Genomic DNA, 18,348 nt, shown 5'->3' on the forward strand with positions numbered 1-18,348 from the left:
TTAAGCCGACGCATGAACTGGATGAGAGGGTGGTGGTGGCTGAGTCGGTGGGTCCTCGTCCTGTGGATGGACATCATCAGGAATGTCCTCGTAGGCCTCTTCCTCGGTAGATTAGGCGAGACGATATTGATGAGGGTAGGCTTCTCGGTGCTTTTCGATCATCCTCATGCTAAGCATACTCGAGATGCCCTGTCGAGACATCTGGCTAATGAAGGATGATTCTTGGGCTGCGGTGCTGAGGAGCCCGAAGTGTCGAGCCAACCGAGTAAAATAGGGGCCAATAGAGATGACCCCCTTCCTATGCCGCTCCGTCTGGTGCTGAATCGTGAGGGCGATGAAATAGGCAAGGTCGATGACGTACTCGTGTGACATACACCATAAAAAGTAGGCATCATGAGTGTTGACAACACTAGTGCTCTCTCGCTGTCTTGTAATCATGTGAGCCAAAATGGCGTGTAGGTACCTCAGAGATAGAGGGAGAGCCGATGTCTTGGAGCGGCTAGGATTGTAGGTGGCCCCACCTGGTACTAGTGCGTCCCAGCACCGTAAAGGAGAACGATGAATGTGGCGGTTGAGAGCATGTAAGTCATTCTCCTCCTTGAATTCCTTCGTATATAACGACAACGCCGTACCAATTTCTGGGACGCTGAGCTGGTGGACTAACCTGCCTAGGCAAAATTGGACCTTGCTGGGATCATAGTAGTTCATCATTACGATCTGAAGATGGAACATTGAGCATAGTTCCATCGTGATCTCGAGGTATGTGGCTCGATGATCCCAAAGAAAAACTCCCAAGGGTCGGTGGTTAGGAGGCCCGAATCACTTCAGCCAACTGAACTTGTTCTACCACGGCCTAGTTGATGCAGCGGCCCGCAATTAAACGTCAGGCCTAGAGTATTTGGAATAGTTCTTCTTGGGGCCCGATGGGGAACCTTAGGCAATGGTGACGAACTTTCGCGGTAGGACCCGAGGAAGATGATGCTCCCTTCCTTTTCTTTGAAGCAGGGACAACGGCCTTTTTACCACGTGAAGACAACATTCTAAACCTGCAATCAAAACCATTACTTTGTTTTGATGAGTGGACAAGGAAGAATGTATCTAAATTCAAAAGTCATAGATTATGACTAATACTTCAGTCTCAACTATCATCACTTAACAATTCTAATCAAACTAATCCATTTAATAGCATACTTTTGTGGCCTTGCATGATAATAGCATGAATAATAATAAAAGATATATATAAAAAAATTGGCAAATAACAAGAAGCATTTCAAAAGTATGAGGATTGAGTTAAAATATTTGAAAAAGGCATGAGTATTCCACCTATCCTAACCATGAATATTTTACTTTTAACTAATCAAATGGCGTAAAGAAATCTTGTAATAAAAAAAACAAAAACTTGAACATGAAAAAAAAAATGAAAATTATTCTAGATTATGACATTTAAAAGTATGAAAATAACATAAAAACTTGCATATTATTATAATAAAAAGCCTTAGAAATCATTAAAATAGACAAGAAAGAAGTAAACAAATGCTAGAAAGTGAGGATTGAGTGTCAAAAATAGAGTTGGGGGCGGCGCACGGGCGTGGCGGGGAGGCCGTGTGGAATTACAACGGTTAGGGTTAGGGTTTCTGAGTGGGGAAGATAATGAATAGTGCAGGGTATTTATAGATTTTGGGGCACACGGCCAGGTAACACGCCCATGTTCCCCAATTTTAGCTCGTGTAATTTACGAATTTTAAATTTGGGCATGTCTGACATTTAGTACAAGCCCGTGTTCATTGGGCGTGTGGGTGCACACTGTAACACCCCAATTTTTGGGAATTTTGTGTATGTCGGCAAATTTAAAATTTTTGTGTTCTGTCTGTGTGGGTGTAGGTTTAATTATGTCAGGGGGCCTCTAGAAGGCCCAAGCATAAGTTAAAACTCAGTAATTTTAGTTAATTCTAGTTCCATAAGAAAAGGGGTTCTGGTTAACTGGGCTTTTAGGTACTATCGGGGTAAAATAAAACACAAGGAAGCCTGTGGTTAGTTGGCATGTGACGCCACATGGGGGGGATTTAGAGGTGGTGTGTGGATGACCAAGGAGAGCTAAGGTTCGAGTCACAAGGTAAGCAAATTAGTGATATTAATTTTTATGTACAAAAAAGGTAAGCAGTGGAACTGAAGTGAAAGTTTGTTAGGAGAGGATTTAGGTGTAATATCCTGAATTAGGGCTTAATCGGAATAGTGGTTTTGTGACCACAAATTCGAGATATAAATAATTATTTTATAATTATTTTGATGATTATGATATGATTGCATGATTGTGTGAAAATTTCGTGATGAAATTCTATGCCTAAAGTGCTTAAATTGAAAGTAGGGAGTAAATCGAATAAGTTGCAAAATTTGCATTCTAGAAGTTTTTAGTATGAAATTGCATTGAAATATTAATTAGGAGGTCTTAAATAGCAATTTGACCAATTTTAAGTTCATGGAAAAATTAGGACATGGAAGGAATTTTGAAAGTTTAGTAAGGAGGGCATTTTGGTCATTTGGATATTAAATGAAATAAAATGGTAAAAATAACACAAAATTGGTCATCATCCTCCTTAGTTGCTGCCGAATTCTCCTCTCTCCATAGCTAGGGTTTCTTCAACTTTCAAGCTCCATAGTAAGTGATTCCAAGCCCGCTTTTAATGTTCTTTACGCTTTTGGAATCTCTAAGCTCGATTAAGCTTATGCTAGCAATAATTCAACCTAGGGTTTATATTTTGAAAAATACCCATAGGTGAAATTTGTGTATTTTGATGTTTTATGATAGAATATGGGGTTTTAAATTATGTTAGACAACTTGTGCTACTCGGTTTTGAGTGAAAACGAATAAAAGGGGCTTAATCGACAAAAATACCTAATAGTCACAAGTACATGTTAGAGTGAGAATTTGATGTTGCCATAGAAGGGAAAAGTGATCAGCATGTTATAAAACATAAGAATAAGGAATAAAGTTTAATTCCGAAGCCTAGGGGCAAAAGTGTAATTATGCAAAAGTTTAGGGACAAAAGTGTAATTTTCCAAAGTTCGTATTAAATGGTGTTTTGATGAATGTATGTATTAAATAAGATTAATTTGGTATTATAGATCAAGAGAAACGAGATTCAAGTCGCGATCGAGGAAAAAAAAAGATTGTGGACTAAATTACAAAGTCTTTATATTTTGGTACCAAGGTAAGTTCATGTGTAAATAATGTAGCATAATTGTTATTTTTAAGTTATTGATGTTAATTATATGAGATGCTGATTTTTAATCGTGAAATATTATGCTTTGCGGTTAATGTTGAGTAATATGCAAATTATGTTTACTACTTGATAAATATGAATTGCTACCGAGTATCAGACCCGATATTCCATGGAAGACGGCAAATGTGAGATCGAGGGAAAAAGCCCGTTTGAACCTTAGGAATAGATTAGGATACAAGTGACATGTCACTAGGATGGTTGAGCATCCGAACTCGTTGAGTTGAGTCCGAGTTCACTTATGGATGCAAATGTCCGAACTTGTTGAGTTGAGTCCGAGTTCATGAGATGTAACTAGGCATCCGAACTCGTTGAGTTGAGTCCGAGTTCATTTATTGATACGAACGCCCGAGCTTGTTGAGTTGAGTCCGATTTCACTTAGGGTCGGGTTACATGATTTCTTGGTTACATATGTGGCACTTATGTGCAAATTATCCATGTATCCGAGTTATATTCCGATGTGTTCAACGGGTGAAATTTCTAATTTAATGGAAGAGCACTTAAGATATAAGTGACGTTTTGGGTAAGTGTTGTGAAATCGACACTTTGGACAGGTATGTTCTTAACCCTCGGGTTGGAAATAGATACAACAACGATAAGATCGTAAGATGATGAATGATATTTAGAAATGTGACAAATGTTTTGGTGGTACCATGTTAAGGTTGTTTGGTATGATTGTACTGTTATGTTACTTGTTATTTGCATATGAACTTACTAAGCATTTATGCTTACTCCTTTCTTTTCATTCACTGTAGTTTTGAACAAGCCGGCTCAGGAATCAGGATAGGTCGAAAGTTCGATCACACTATCCAAAGGACTTTTATCTTGGTAAATGGCTTGTACAACTACTTAAGTAGGGCATGTATAGCAATATACCTATTTTGTGTAAATAATTTTATGATATGGCCATGTTTGGTTGAGAAAATGTTTGATATTGATAAGTCATGGTGATGGCTAATTTAGATCATGTTTGATATCATGGAAGTTTAATAGGTTATCTAGTTCATAAAAATTCATGGAAAGATGAAACTTGCCTTAAAACAGAATATTGTTGCAGCAATGACATGAATTTGAAAAATCACTAAAAATAGTATAAGTGGAACTAAATGATGAGTAAGTTATGAAATTTAATCCTAATGAGTCTATTTTCATATGGATTGAACAAAACAGGCATATATATTATATTTTATGAGATATTTAAACTTTTGTGAAATAGGGCCAGAGTGATTTCTGGATCCCCTGTTCTGAATTTAAAAATTCATAATAAATTTTAAAAAAATAATTAGAAGTTTTTATTTATAGTAACAGATTCCTTATTGAGTCTAGTTTTAATATAAACAAACCTCATAGTCATTTAAAGTTTTTATAGAGAGATATCTGATTCGTAATACACAGACATCAGAGCAGTTGAACCCTGAAACAGGGGAGACTTTAATTAATAAACTGTACTAATTGGCCCAACCAAAAATTCTAGAAAAATATTAGCAAATCGATATATGAGTCTAGATTTAGGGAAAATTTACGGATCTTGATTTCGAGTTTCGTAACTCGAGATATGATTTTTCTTGTAACTGTGACGTGGGTAGCTAGAAAGCTGTGAATGTAGAAACAAATGATTTGAAGTTCTTAATTTGATAAATTATGTTCGGTAACCCCTCAAGCTCGACTCCGGCGATGGTCTCGGGCGTGGGGGCGTTACATTAGGAGCTGATAAGGGAGAGGATTTAGGAGCTTATTAGGGAGAACAGTGTTGGCCGAATGGTGGACTTTTGAGGAGCAAGAGTTGGCCGGCCAAGGGGTGCTTTAGGGGGGCAATTTCGGCTAGGTTAAGTGCCAGTATAAGTTCGGCAGTAGGGGTAAATTGTGCCATTTTTCTGACCATCCTTCCTCCTCTTCTCTTCTTTTCTTTTTCTCTCCGTCTACTTTCTCCTCTTCTTTTCTCCATAGCCGAATCCTTCTACCACTCTACCCTACACTACTTTCTTACCATTATTTTAAGCCTATAGTCGATTGCCTCAAAAAGCCGAAATCGAAGGCCTGATGTCTTTTGTTCCGTTTTCTTCTAGGAAAAACCCTCTTATTTTTCCCTCATTTTCTTGACCGATTCTCTTGTCCTCTGAACCCCAAGTGTCTGTCGACAAAGCCACTACAAAACCTCAACTTTTCTTCACTGTTACAAAAAGCCGAAAACGCATAGCCATTGGGTCATAGAAGAATTTTAAGATCAGTAAAGGCTCGAATTTTGTTATCATTTGAGGGGTATATCTACATCAGAATCAAGTAGGAGTCAATTGGAATCATTGACTTGGGGAACCGGTGGTAAGTTTTTTTAACTTAATCCTTATTTTGGGTTTTAGAAAAGTCGAAACCCCTAAAGGTTAGGGGGGTTATCGATTTGGGCATGTAGCTCTAAAGGATGTTATAACTATTTTATTTTGATAATAATGGGATCTAAAGGCTGCTGATCGAAGGCTTGGACAAGCGGAACGACTGGATCTAGACATAATCGCTAACTTCGGCAAAGGTAGGATCGCTAGTGCCTAAGGTGCTTTTGGCCAAATGTGGTAAGGGGTTATTACGTAGATCATTTTCGATAAGTTAGATTAACGTGTTAGTAATTCAATTGTAGGCAATACGTCTGTGGATTTCGTCAGCATATCATCGCAAACAGGTGTGTAACTGACGCCCACTTATAGACTAGATCGGTAAAAGTCGAAAAGCCGAAATGCCGAAAAGCCGGTATTTTGAGAACATGCGAGTGTACGGATGCTCGTGAGATTAATAGTTGATGTATATGGTAGATTAAAGTGATAAGACTGTAGAGTGCACGATTCTGTGCATTTCGATGTTTTTGGGCTTAATGGGCCAAAGTCGGGATAGTGGGCCAACAGGCCCAATTCGGTAAGAAAATGCGGTAAGTGTTTTTGGTCGTATGTAAATGGCTGTGGTATGCATGAAAACCCTAAGAATAGTTGAATTACTTAAATACCCCTATGTATGGAAATTACTAATATACCCTTAGGTGCAAAATTACCATTATACCCCTAGGGTTACTTTTGACTGAAAAACATGATGATTTAATTCTGTATGATGTATACCGTGACTGTATATCTGTTGCATGGGGACATGGGTTATATTATGGAGGAAGCGTCCTCGTGCCTAGGCCACAATTATCTGATCTGGTGGTTCTACCACATATATCTGTTCTGGTGGCTCTGCCACGATTATCTGTTCTGGTGACTCTACCACATTATCTATTCTGGCAGCCATGCTGCATATCTCTGTGGCGTGTAGTGGTTGGGTGGGTCGAGTAGTCTCCCCACATGGTGAAAGGTTGGTATGGGGGTGCATGTGGTTGGATATGGGTTGGGTAATGCATAAACTTGTGATATCTGTTCTGTTCTGTTATGGGCCTATGGGCTTTATTCTGAATTCTGTTCTGGGCTAAGGCCAACTTATTCTATTTCTGTGGTTGAGCCGATATAGGCTATGGTTGGGTTAATTTACACACTGAGTTTCCCCAAACTCACCCCTTTATTTTCATCCACGCTGGTAATCCCCAACCATAGTGGGATTGGAGCTGTGAGGGATTCGGAGTGGCCACACGTTCTGCAAGTTTGACTCCCTTTCGGTGAACTGGACATTTATTTTACGTTTAAGGTTTCAGTTTTTTTTATTGTAATATGGCCGCTTAATTATTTTTTATGGTTTTAATATGTTTTATTAAGGTAGGTAAAACTATTGGAATTGGATAACTTTAGGGCGTGTTTTCAGAAACAGTAATTGATTTCAAAATAACACGACATCAAGCAAAGCTTCCGCAATGAAAATATTTTTTCCAAAATTAATCACTTTTCCTAAAAAGAACTTAATAAAGTTGGTTTCCTGAAAATATACGTGACATTAAGGTGTGGTAATGGCGGTGTTCATGTCTAGGATTGGATCCGAAGGGAGCTTGGTACTTAAGCAGTTCGATGGACTCACCTCCTCCTTTCCAGTTTCCTACCAGGTGCACAGCTTCCATTCACTTTAACCTGCATTGAAATTATCTTTTAAAACACCAAGTAAGTTTTTATAGAATAACAACCTGAAATGTTTTGAACACTTCGATGTGGCATGTCGGATCTGGCCATAACTTTTGGGCCGGGTTTGGGGTGTTACATTTAGTGGTATCAGAGCCAAGTTGAAGCAACTCTGCTGTGGAACGGGTTTACAAAAACAAAGATTTTGAAAAAAAACTCGATTTTTAGAAGGTGGCATTCCAAATCTCCAGCCCAAGCCTGTAAGTATTACTCTAAACTTTTCTGAATATTTTCCTGAATTATCTGTTTGTACTGAAACCCTACTAGGATACTCTAGATAGGATGATACTGAAACCATAGAAAAATTTGATAAGAGACTAAAACTGTAGCTAAACTTCGATTCTGCGAAAACAAACTTTGAATTACTGTCTGATTCATAAAACATCTGTAATAAGCACTGGAATATTAAATTAATGCATAAAATTCGTAATCAGATAATACAATATGAGTACAAGAGCCGCTCTTGGAAGAGGCCATGGACGGGGCCGAGAAAGTGCTCAAGAGAGATCTTCGTCTTCGGGACATATGCCGGCGGCGGATGCACCAGTACCACCAGCAACAGAGGTGGAGTCTCATGATCGCGGATGCCGGGGATGATGCTCTATCATAGGCAATGCTTCGTGTTCTAGAAAGGGTTGCTGGGGCATGTACGGGTAACAAAATTCGGGGATCTATTTCTAAACGACTTCGGGCTAACAGAGTGGAGATCTTTAAGGGTGTATCTGGTGTAGCCCCGGATGTGGCGGAATATTAGTTGGAGGCCACAGAACGGATTATGGACGACTTGGACTGCTCTGTGGAGCAAAAGCTGAAGGGAGTCCTATCGTTGCTACGGGACGAGGCTTATTAGTGGTGGCTCACTGTGAGAGAAGGGACCCTAGCTGATAAGGTAACTTGGGAACTGTTTAAGATAGCCTTTAAAGGGAAGTACGCTGGGGCAAGTTATGTGGACGCTCATAGAAAGGAATTCTTAAATCTGGTGCAAGGAGGTAAAACAGTTACTGAGTATGAGGCCGAGTTTCTAAGGCTGAGCCGGTATGCCATGGGCATAGTCGCTACGGAATATGAGTGAAGTGTGCGCTTAGAGGATGGTCTTAGGGATGACCTTAGGGTGTTGATTGCTCCGCTGGGGGAGTGGGACTTTGCGGTCTTGGTGAAGAAGGCAAAGATAGCTGAGGAGGTTAAGCAGGCTGAAAAGCAGAATCGGGAGAAGGATCGAAACCATTTTTGGAGGGATTTAGGACCCTCAGGTGGTGCTAATAGAAATGTTAAGAGAGCAAGAGTGGAGGAACCAGTTTGAGTAGTGCCGATGAATGTGGTTAGACCACCAATCTGTGGAAACTGCTATAAGGTACATTTGGGCCAGTGTAGGAAATTTTTCGATACGGATCTATGGAGCATAGAGTTAAAGACTGTCCTCAAAGAGCTGATTAGGCTTAGGTTGCTGTACAGAGGGTTGCTCAACCCATGAGAGGTGGACCACAAGCACCAAGAGGACATGGGCAAGGTAGGGGTGGAAATGGAAATGGAAATGGTCGAGGTCGAGGATCTTCAAGCTCGACGGCCAGGTAATCAGTGTATGCAAATTCGTCTTGAGAGGAGGGCGACGTACGACATCATAAGCTGTACGTTTTGGTTTCTAGCATGCCGTATACTGCTTTGGTGGGTATTGGATCTACTCATTCCTATGTTGCATGTGCGATATCTGGGTCATTGGGTGTGCACTCTGAGAAGATAGTGAGTGGGGTATCTGTGCTAAGTCCTTTGGGTCACTTGGTTAAGGTAGACAAACTGTATAGGGATGTACCCTTAAAAACTCAAGGTAGGACTTTCCCTGGAGATCTGATGGAGTTACCATTCGGGGAATTTGACCTCATTCTGGGAATGGACTTCCTTGTTAAGCATAAGGCGACTTTGGATTGTGCTACTAAACGAATGGTGTTAAGGACCACAAAGGATGAGGTGGTTGTGGTGATAGGTGAACGAAGGGATTATTTGTCCAATTTGGTGTCGGCATTAAGAGCCGAAAAGTGGATTCGAAAGGGTTTTGAGGCCTATTTGGCATTTGTAAGTCAGTCGGAAGAGGAGGGACTAACAGTGGATAAGGTTAGGACCGTAAAGGAGTTCCAAGATATTTTTCTAGAGGAGCTTCTAGGGTTGCCTCCGAACCGAGAAGCTGAGTTTGGAATCGACTTGTTGCCCGAAACGGCACCCATGTCCATCGCACCGTATAGGATGGCACCGAAGGAGTTAGTAGAGTTAAAGGCACAAATTCAAAAGTTGTTGGATAGGGGCTTCATTAGGCCAAGTGTGTCTCCATGGGGAGCACCAATGCTATTCGTGAAAAAGAAGGATGGTACGATGTAGATGTGCATTGATTATCGCCAGTTGAACAAACTGACGATTAAGAATAAGTATCCACTGCCAAGGATTGACGATCTGTTCGACCAGCTTAGAGGAACTTTTGTATTTTCCAAGATCGACCTTCGATCTGGATATCATCAGTTAAGGGTCAAGGAGGCAAATATCCATAAAACGGCATTCAGGGCTTGGTATGGCCATCACGAGTTTCTGGTTATGCCATTTGGACTGACGAACGCTCCTGCAGTGTTTATGGACCTGATGAATCGTGTGTTCCAACCATTTTTAGATTAGTTCGTAGTCATCTTTATTGACCATATCCTAGTATATTCTGAAACGGAAGCGAAGCATGATGAGCATCTCTGTATAGTGCTGCAAGTGTTAAGGGAGAAGGAACTTTATGCGAAGTTTAGCAAGTGTGAATTCTGGTTGAGGGAGGTAACCTTCTTAGGTCATCTTTGTCTCTCGCCGAGGGATTAAGGTGGACCTCGAAAGATTGAAGCGATTTTGGAGTGGAAGCCGCCAGTCGGTGTCGAAATCTGAGTTTCCTAGGATTGGCAGGATACTAGAGAAGGTTTGTGGAAGGTTTTTCTGTGATGGCAACACCTCTAACAAAAATCATAAGGAAAGGAGTACCGTTTGTATGGACTGAGAAGTAGCAGGAAGTTTTTGAGAAATTGAAGGAAGTTCGTGAAGCACTGTGTTAATTCAAATGAGTCAGGAAGGATTTTACTGTGTATAGTGACGCATCACATGTAGGTTTGGGCTGCGTGTTAATGCAAGAGGGTAAGGTAGTTGCATATGCATCACGACAGCTTAAGCCTCACGAGGGGAACTTTTTTACTCATGATTTGGAGTTGGCGGCGGTGATATTTGCACTTAAGATTTGGAGACATTACTTGTACGGAGAGAGGTGTATTATATACATAGACCACAAGAGTCTTAAGTATTTGTTGACTCAGAAGGACCTGAACCTTAGGCAAAGGAGATGGATTGAGTTGCTTAAGGATTATGACTATTCGGTTGAGTATCACCCAGGCAAGGCTAATGTGGTAGCCGACGTTCTAAGTTGTAGAACTGTATCTGATCTGAGAGCAATGTTTGCTCGTCTGAGTCTGTATGGTGATGGAAGTCTGTTGACTAAGTTGCAAGTAAGGCCAACCTAGGTGGATCAGATTAAGGAAAAGTAGTTGAACGATGAGTCATTGGTTGCTCGTCTTCAACAAGTTAAGAAAGGGGAAACTTCTGAGTTTGGGTTAAATGGCGAAGGAGTTCTGTGTTTCCGAGGAACAATTTGTGTTCCGAAAGACTCTGACTTGAGGCAGGCAATATTGAAGGAAGCTCATGGGGGACTTTGTGCCATGCATCCTGGAGGGAATGAGTTGTATCACGACTTGCGAGAATTATACTGGTGGCCTGGACTTAAACGAGAAGTAACAGAGTTTGTACAAAAATGTCTGACATGCCAGCAAGTGAAAGCTGAGCACCAATTACCTTCTGGACTGTTACAGCCGATGAAGATACCACTTTGGAAGTGGGAGAGGGTTTCCATGGACTTTGTGAGTGGGCTGCCCTTGTCACCATCGAAGAAAGACTCGGTGTGGGTGATTGTGGATAAGTTGACTAAATTGGCCCATTTCATACCTGTACATACTGACTTCTCACTTCAAAAGTTAGCCAAGCTGTATGTGGCAGAGATTGTGCGACTTCATGGAGTCTCAGTTTCAATTATCTCTGACCGGGATCCCAGATTCACATCTCGATTTTGGCAAAGATTGCATGAGGCGTTGGGGATGCGATTGAACTTTAGTACGGCTTTCCATCCCCAAACTGATGGTCAGTCGAAAAGGGTTATTCAGATTCTAGAGGACATGTTGAGGGGATGCATGATTGACTTTCGAGGTAGTTAGGAGGATTACTTACCGTTGGTAGAATTTACGTACAATAACAGTTACCAGGCGAGTATTCGAATGGCACCGTATGAGGCACTGTATGGACGAAGGTGTCGTACCCCTAGTTGTTGGACTGAACTAGGAGAGCGACAAGTTCTTGGACCAGAATTGGTAGCTGATATTGAGGATAAGGTCAGAATAATTAGGGATCAGTTAAAAGAAGCATCTGATAGGCAAAAGTCGTATGCAGATTTGAAGCGTAAGGAGATTAAGTACTCAGTAGGTGATATGGTCTTCTTAAAGGTTTCTTCTTGGAAGAAGATATTGCGGTTTGGTAAGAAGGGCAAGTTGAGTCCGCGGTTCATTGGGCCTTATCGGATTTTGAAGCGAGTAGGCCCAGTAGCTTATCAATTGGAATTGCCTCCAGAATTAGATAGGATTCACGATGTTTTCCACGTCTCCATGTTAAGGCGTTATCGTTCTGACCCTGCTCATGTCCTGCCAGTTGCAGAAATTGATGTTCAGGCTGATTTGACTTTTGAGGAGGAGCCTGTGCAGATATTGGCACGAGATGTTAAGGTTCTCAGAAGGAAATTTGTCCCATTGGTGAAAGTGCTTTCGCGTAATCATGGCAGAGAGGAAGCTACGTGGGAGCCAGAAGAGGCGATGCAATAGCAATACCTTCATCTATTTGGATTAGGTAAATTTCGAGGAGGAAATTTCTTTAAGGAGGATAGAGTTGTAACGCCCTAATTTTTGGGAATTCTGTGTATGTTGGCAAATTTAAAATTTCTGTGTTCTGTCTGTGTGGGTGTAGGTTTAATTATGTTAGAGGGCCTCTAAAAGGCCCAAGCGTAAGTTAAAACTCGGTAATTTTAGTTAATTCTAGTTCCATAAGAAAAGGGGTTCTGGTTGACTGGGCTTTTAGGTATTATCGGGGTAAAATAAAACAAAAGGAATCCTGTGGTAAGTTGGCATGTGACGCCACTTGGGGAGCTTTAGAGGTGGCGTGTGGATGACCAATGAAAGCTAAGGTTCGATTCGCAACGTAAGCAAATTAGTGATATTAATTTTTATATACAGATAAGGTAAGTAGTGGAACTGAAGTGAAAGTCTGTCAGGAGAGGATTTAGGAGCTGATAAGGGAGAGGATTTAGGAGCTGATAAGGGAGCGGATTTAGGAGTTGATTAGGGAGAACAGTGTTGGCCGAATGGTGGACTTTTGAGGAGCAAGAGTTGGCTGGCCAAGGGGTCCTTTAGGGGGCAATTTCGACTAGGTTAAGTGCCAGTATAAGTTCGGCAGTAGGGGTAAGTTGTGCCGTTTTTCTGACCATCCTTCCTCCTCTTCTCTTCTTTTCTTTTTCTCTCTATCTACTTTCTCCTCTTCTTTTCTCCATAGCCGAATCCTTCTACCACTCTACCCTACACTACTTTCTTACAATTGTTTTAAGCCTATAGTCGATTGGCTCAAAAAGTCGAAATCTCGAAGGCCTGATTTCTTTTGTGCTGTTTTCTTCTAGGCAAAATCCTCTTATTTTTCCCTTATTTTCTTGACCGATTCTCTTGTCCTCTGAACCCCAAGTTTCTGTCGACAAAGCCACTACAAAACCTTAACTTTTCTTCACTATTACAAAAAAACCGAAAACGCATAGCCATAGGGTCATAGCCGAATTTTAAGATCAGTAAAGGCTCGAATTTTGTTATCATTTGAGGGGTAGATCTGCATTAGAATCGAGTAGAATTCAATTGGAATCATTGACTGGGGGAACCGGTGGTAAGTTTTTTTAACTTAATCCTTATTTCGGGTTTTAGAAAAGCAAAAACCCCTAAAGGTTAAGGGGGTTGTCGATTTGGCCATGTAGCTCTAAGGGATGTTATAACTGTTTTATTTTGGTAATAGTGGGATCTAAAGGTTGCTGATCGAAGGCTTGGACAAGCGGAATGACTGGATCTAGATATAATCGCTAACTTCGGCAAAGGTAGGATCGCTAGTGCCTAAGGTGCTTTTGGCCGAATGTGGTAAGGGGTTATTACGTAGTTCGTTTTCGATAAGTTAGATTAACGTGTTAGTAACTCAATTTTAGGCAGTACGTGTGTGGATCTCGTCAGCATATCATCGGAAACAGGTGTGTAATTGACGCCCTCTTATAGACTAGATCGGCAAAAGCCGAAAAGCTGAAATGCCAAAAAGCCGGTATTTTGAGAACATGCGAGTGTGCGAATGCTAGTGAGATTAATAGTTGATGTATATGGTAGATTAAAGTGATAAGACTGTAGAGTGCATGATTCTGTGCATTTCGATGTTTTTGGGCTTAATGGGCCAAAGTCGGGATAGTGGGCCAACGGGCTCAATTCGGTAAGAAAACGCGGTAAGTGTTTCTGGTCGTACATAAATGGCTATGGTATGCATGAAAACCCTAAGAATAGTTGAATTACTTAAATACCCCTATGTATGGAAATTACTGATATACCTTTAGGTGCAAAATTACCATTATACCCCTAAGGTTACTTTTGACTGAAAAGCATGATGATTAAATTCTGTATGATGTATGCCATGGCTGTATATCTGTTGCATGAGGACATGGGTTATATTATGGAGGGAGCGTCCTGGTGCCTATGCCACAATTATCTGATCTGATGGCTCTGCCACATATATCTGTTCTGGTGGCTCTGCCACAATTATCTGTTCTGGTGACTCTGCCACATTATCTGTTCTGGCAGCCATGCTACATGTCTCTGTGGCGTGTAACGGTTGGGTGGGTCGAGTAGTCTCCCCACATGGTGAAAGGTTGGTATGGGGCTGCATGTGGTTGGATATGGGTTGGGTACTGCCTAAACTTGTGATATCTGTTCTGTTCTGTTATGGGCCTATGGGCTTTATTCTGAATTTTGTTCTGGGCTAAGGCCAACTTATTCTGTTTCTGTGGTTGAGCTGATATAGGTTATGGTTGGGTTGATTTACACACTGAGTTTCCCCAAACTCACCCCTTTATTTTCATCCACGCAGGTAATCCCCAACCATAGTGGGCCTGGAGCTGTGAGGGATTCGGAGTGGCCACACGTTCTGCAAGTTTGACTCTTTTCCGGTGAATTGGACATTTATTTTACGTTGAAGGTTTTGAATTTTTTTTATTGTAATCAGGCCGCTTAATTATTTTTGATGGTTTTAATATGTTTTATTAAGGTAGGTAATACTTATATTTAACTGTTGGAATTGGATAGCTTTAGGGCGTGTTTTAAAAAACAGTAATTGGTTTCAAAATAATACGACATCAAGCAAAGCTTCCACAATGAAAATATTTTTTCCAAAATTAATCACTTTTCCTAAAAAGAACTTAATCAAGTTGGTTTCCTGGAAATATACGTGACGTTAAGGTGTGGTAATGGCGGTGTGCATGTCTAGGATTAGATCCGAAGGGAGCTTGGTACTTAAGCAGTCCCATGGACCCACCTCCTCTTTTCTGGTTTCCTACCTGGTGCACAGCTTCCATTCACTTTAACCTGCATTGAAATTATCTTTTAAAACACAAGTAAGTTTTTATAGAATAACAACCTGAAATGTTTTGAACACTTCGAAGCGGCATGTCAGATCCGGCCATAACGTCTGGGCCGGGTTTGGGGTGTTACACACATGGCTATGTCGCATGGCCGTGTGTGGCTTTGTTCACTTTTCCCATGCCCGTGTATGAAGACCCACACCCGTGTCAATCTAACAGGTTTGACCACGTGTGCTAGACACGGGCATGTTGCACACCCGTACTGTTTTAACAGGTTCACCCACGGTTCTTCCACACTTGCGTGTCCCACGCCCATGTTGTTTTGGTAGGCTCGAACATGGTCATGTTGCAAGGCCGTGGCTTTTTATTGTAGCCCGTGTTTGGGGAAATCTTTGCCCTGTTTTCACACGGCCTTAAGCACGCCCGTGTGCTTGGTCATGTCTATGTGGAAAACCTATATTCAAGAGCTTCGTTAGTAAGTTAGGTGTTGAAGATTAAATTTTAAAGAAGTTAATACAGTTAGTGCTTGAGTTACCTCCCGAGAAGAGCTTATTTATAGTCTAAGCTCGACTTACCTCTCCGTTGAATGATATGGTGGTTTGAGGAGTTTATACTCCTCATTCTTGCTATCAATCTCATCAAAATAAGGTTTGAAACATGTGTTGTTTACCTTAAAAGTGTCGAACTTGGGATGACTCACCTCGACCATACCGAATGAGAAAAGGCTGAGTACCGTAGGAGGGATTTCTTCATTCAGTGTGGTAGCGACAATGTGGGGATCTGCGGCATCTAATAAGACTATATCTTCAACCTTAAGTTCATTTGGAAAGGTATTATGCTCATTCTGTCGTAGATTCGGTTTGTCGGGTGTTCTCGGTTTATGCGTCCGCCATTCATCTAGCTCCTCGATTTGTAGCCTTCAATCTTCATGAATAGGTCCTCTACTATTGCTTGAGCATGGCTCATGTACTTCCTTCAGACTCATTTCCTGCAAAGAAGGTTGCACCATATTGTCAGTTGGTTTAGACGATCACATTCAATTTCCAATGTGTTGCCAGAATTGCGAGCTTGAAGGGTGATTGTTTCGTCTCCCACATGGAGTGTGAGTTCACCTGTGCCAACATCAATAATTGTTTTAGCAGTTTCTAAAAAGGGCCTTCCTAGAATTAAAGGAGTGTTGCTATCCTCCTCTATGTCTAGAACAATGAAGTCAACGGGAAATATAAGTTTATCGATTTTAACTAGCACATCTTCAATAATACCCCTAGGGAATCTTATAGCTTTATCTACTAATTGAATGCTCATTCTAGTCTGTTTGGGTTTCCTGAGACCTAGTTGGTTAAACATTTTGTAAGGCATGATGTTGATACTAGCCCCTAAATCAGCTAATACATTATTAACATCCAAACTACCAATTAAGCAAGGAATCATAAAACTCCCTAGATCTTTTAATTTGTTCGGTAGCTTATTTTCCAAAATAGCTAAGCACACTGCGTTTAGCTCCACATGCGATGCCTCGTCCAACTTCTGCTTATTTGCTAAAAGCTCCTTTAAAAATTTCATTGTGTTTGCCATCTACGATAGAGCTTTAAAAAATGCTAAGTTAATGTGTAATTTTTTTAGGAGTTTAAGGAATTTACCAAATTGTTCATTTGAGCGGTCTTTCCTTATCTCGTTGGGGTATGGCACACGAGGTTTAAATTCAACACTCACTGATTTATTTTTATTATGACCTACCTCACCTTGACTTTTTCTTACCACAGTTTCTTGCCTCGGTTCTGGTTTAAGCTCAATGACTCCTTCGTCATCTTGAATATTAATTGCGCTGAGCTGTTCCCTTGGGTTGGGTTTAGTATTACTTGGCAAGATACCTTGTGGTCGTTCGGAGATTAGTTTGGAAAGCTGACCTATCTGAGTTCCGAGCCCTTGGATCGACGCTTGTTGATTTTTAAGTGCTGTCTTGGTGTTCTGAAAACGGGCTTTTGACACTAATATAAAATTTGAGAGCATCTCTTCAAGGTTCGGTTTCTTTTCCTATTGATAGGGTGGTTGTTGAAAACCCGGAGGATGTTGTGGTCTTTGATTTCCTTGACCGCCCCACGAGAAATTGGTGTGGTTCCTCCAACCTGCATTGTAAGTGTTCCTATATGGGTTATTTTAGGATCGAGAGTTATTGTTACCCATATATTGGGCTTGTTCCTCCTCGATGCTAAAGTTGAAGGGTTGATACTCTGTGCATGCTCCTCCTCCATTCGTCTCGCACCTCATTACTGGATGTACTTGAGTAAAACCAAGTAAACGGTCAAATTTTTTATTTAGAAGTTCTACTTGGTTTGACAGCATAGCAACCGAATCAACATTATAAACGCCTGCTATTTTAGTTAACTTAGTCCTCATATCTTGCCACTGATAGTTATTCTGTGACATCTCCTCTATAAACTCATAGGCATCTTCAGGTGTTTTATTATTGATGGTTCCGCTAGTAGCTGCCTCAACCATTTGTCGAGTCGAAGGATTCAGGCCATTATGGAACGTTTGAACCTATAGCCAAAGTGGTAACCCATGGTGAGGGCACCTTCTCAGTAAGTCTTTGTATCTCTCCCATGCATCGTAAAGAGTTTCTAAGTCCATTTGTACAAATGAAGAGATATTATTACGTAATTTAGCCGTTTTAGCCGGCGAAAAATATTTTAATAGAAATTTTTCGGTCAGTTGTTCCCAAGTGGTGATTGACCCTCGTGGTAATGAGTCCAACCACTATTTATCTTTGTTTCTTAATGAAAAAGGGAATAACCGAAGATGAATGGCACCATCTTTTAAATGTATCGCATAGTTCTAAGAAGTTTGCTAAGTGAGCGTTGGGATCCTCATCCTGCAAACCATCAAACTATACAAATTGCTGTATCATTTGAATAGTGTTAGGTTTTAGTTCAAAAGTATTTGCAACTACAGCAGGTTTAACTATGCTTGATTCAGCTATTGTTAAAGAAGGTTTAGCATAATCATACATAGTGCGTGGAGCAGGATTTTGATTCACCGCAATTGTAGGAGGTAGTTAATTGTCTTGGTTTTTAGCCATCTTTATGGTTGGGGGTTGAGTATCGTCTTCTTGCTCGTTCTCTGTGTATCTTAAGCTTCGCCTTATTTCACTTTGATGTCTACGAACTGTAAAATCAATTTCTTCGTCAAAAAGTAGTGGTCCTGACAGGTTTTTTCTAGTCATAAACTATAAAAACCT

General features: G+C 40.8%; 1 non-coding gene across 1 annotated transcript; it reads left to right on the forward strand.

Moving 5' to 3' along the window:
- Positions 1–17,667: 17,667 nt before the first annotated feature.
- On the forward strand, positions 17,668–17,774 carry LOC128287704 (small nucleolar RNA R71). The gene has a single exon (XR_008278404.1). It is a non-coding gene; the product is annotated as a small nucleolar RNA R71 (small nucleolar RNA).
- The last annotated feature ends 574 nt before the right edge of the window (positions 17,775–18,348 follow it).

This window comes from Gossypium arboreum, chromosome 13 (genome assembly GCF_025698485.1).
Source record: "Gossypium arboreum isolate Shixiya-1 chromosome 13, ASM2569848v2, whole genome shotgun sequence".
Taxonomy (NCBI): Eukaryota; Viridiplantae; Streptophyta; class Magnoliopsida; order Malvales; family Malvaceae; genus Gossypium; species Gossypium arboreum.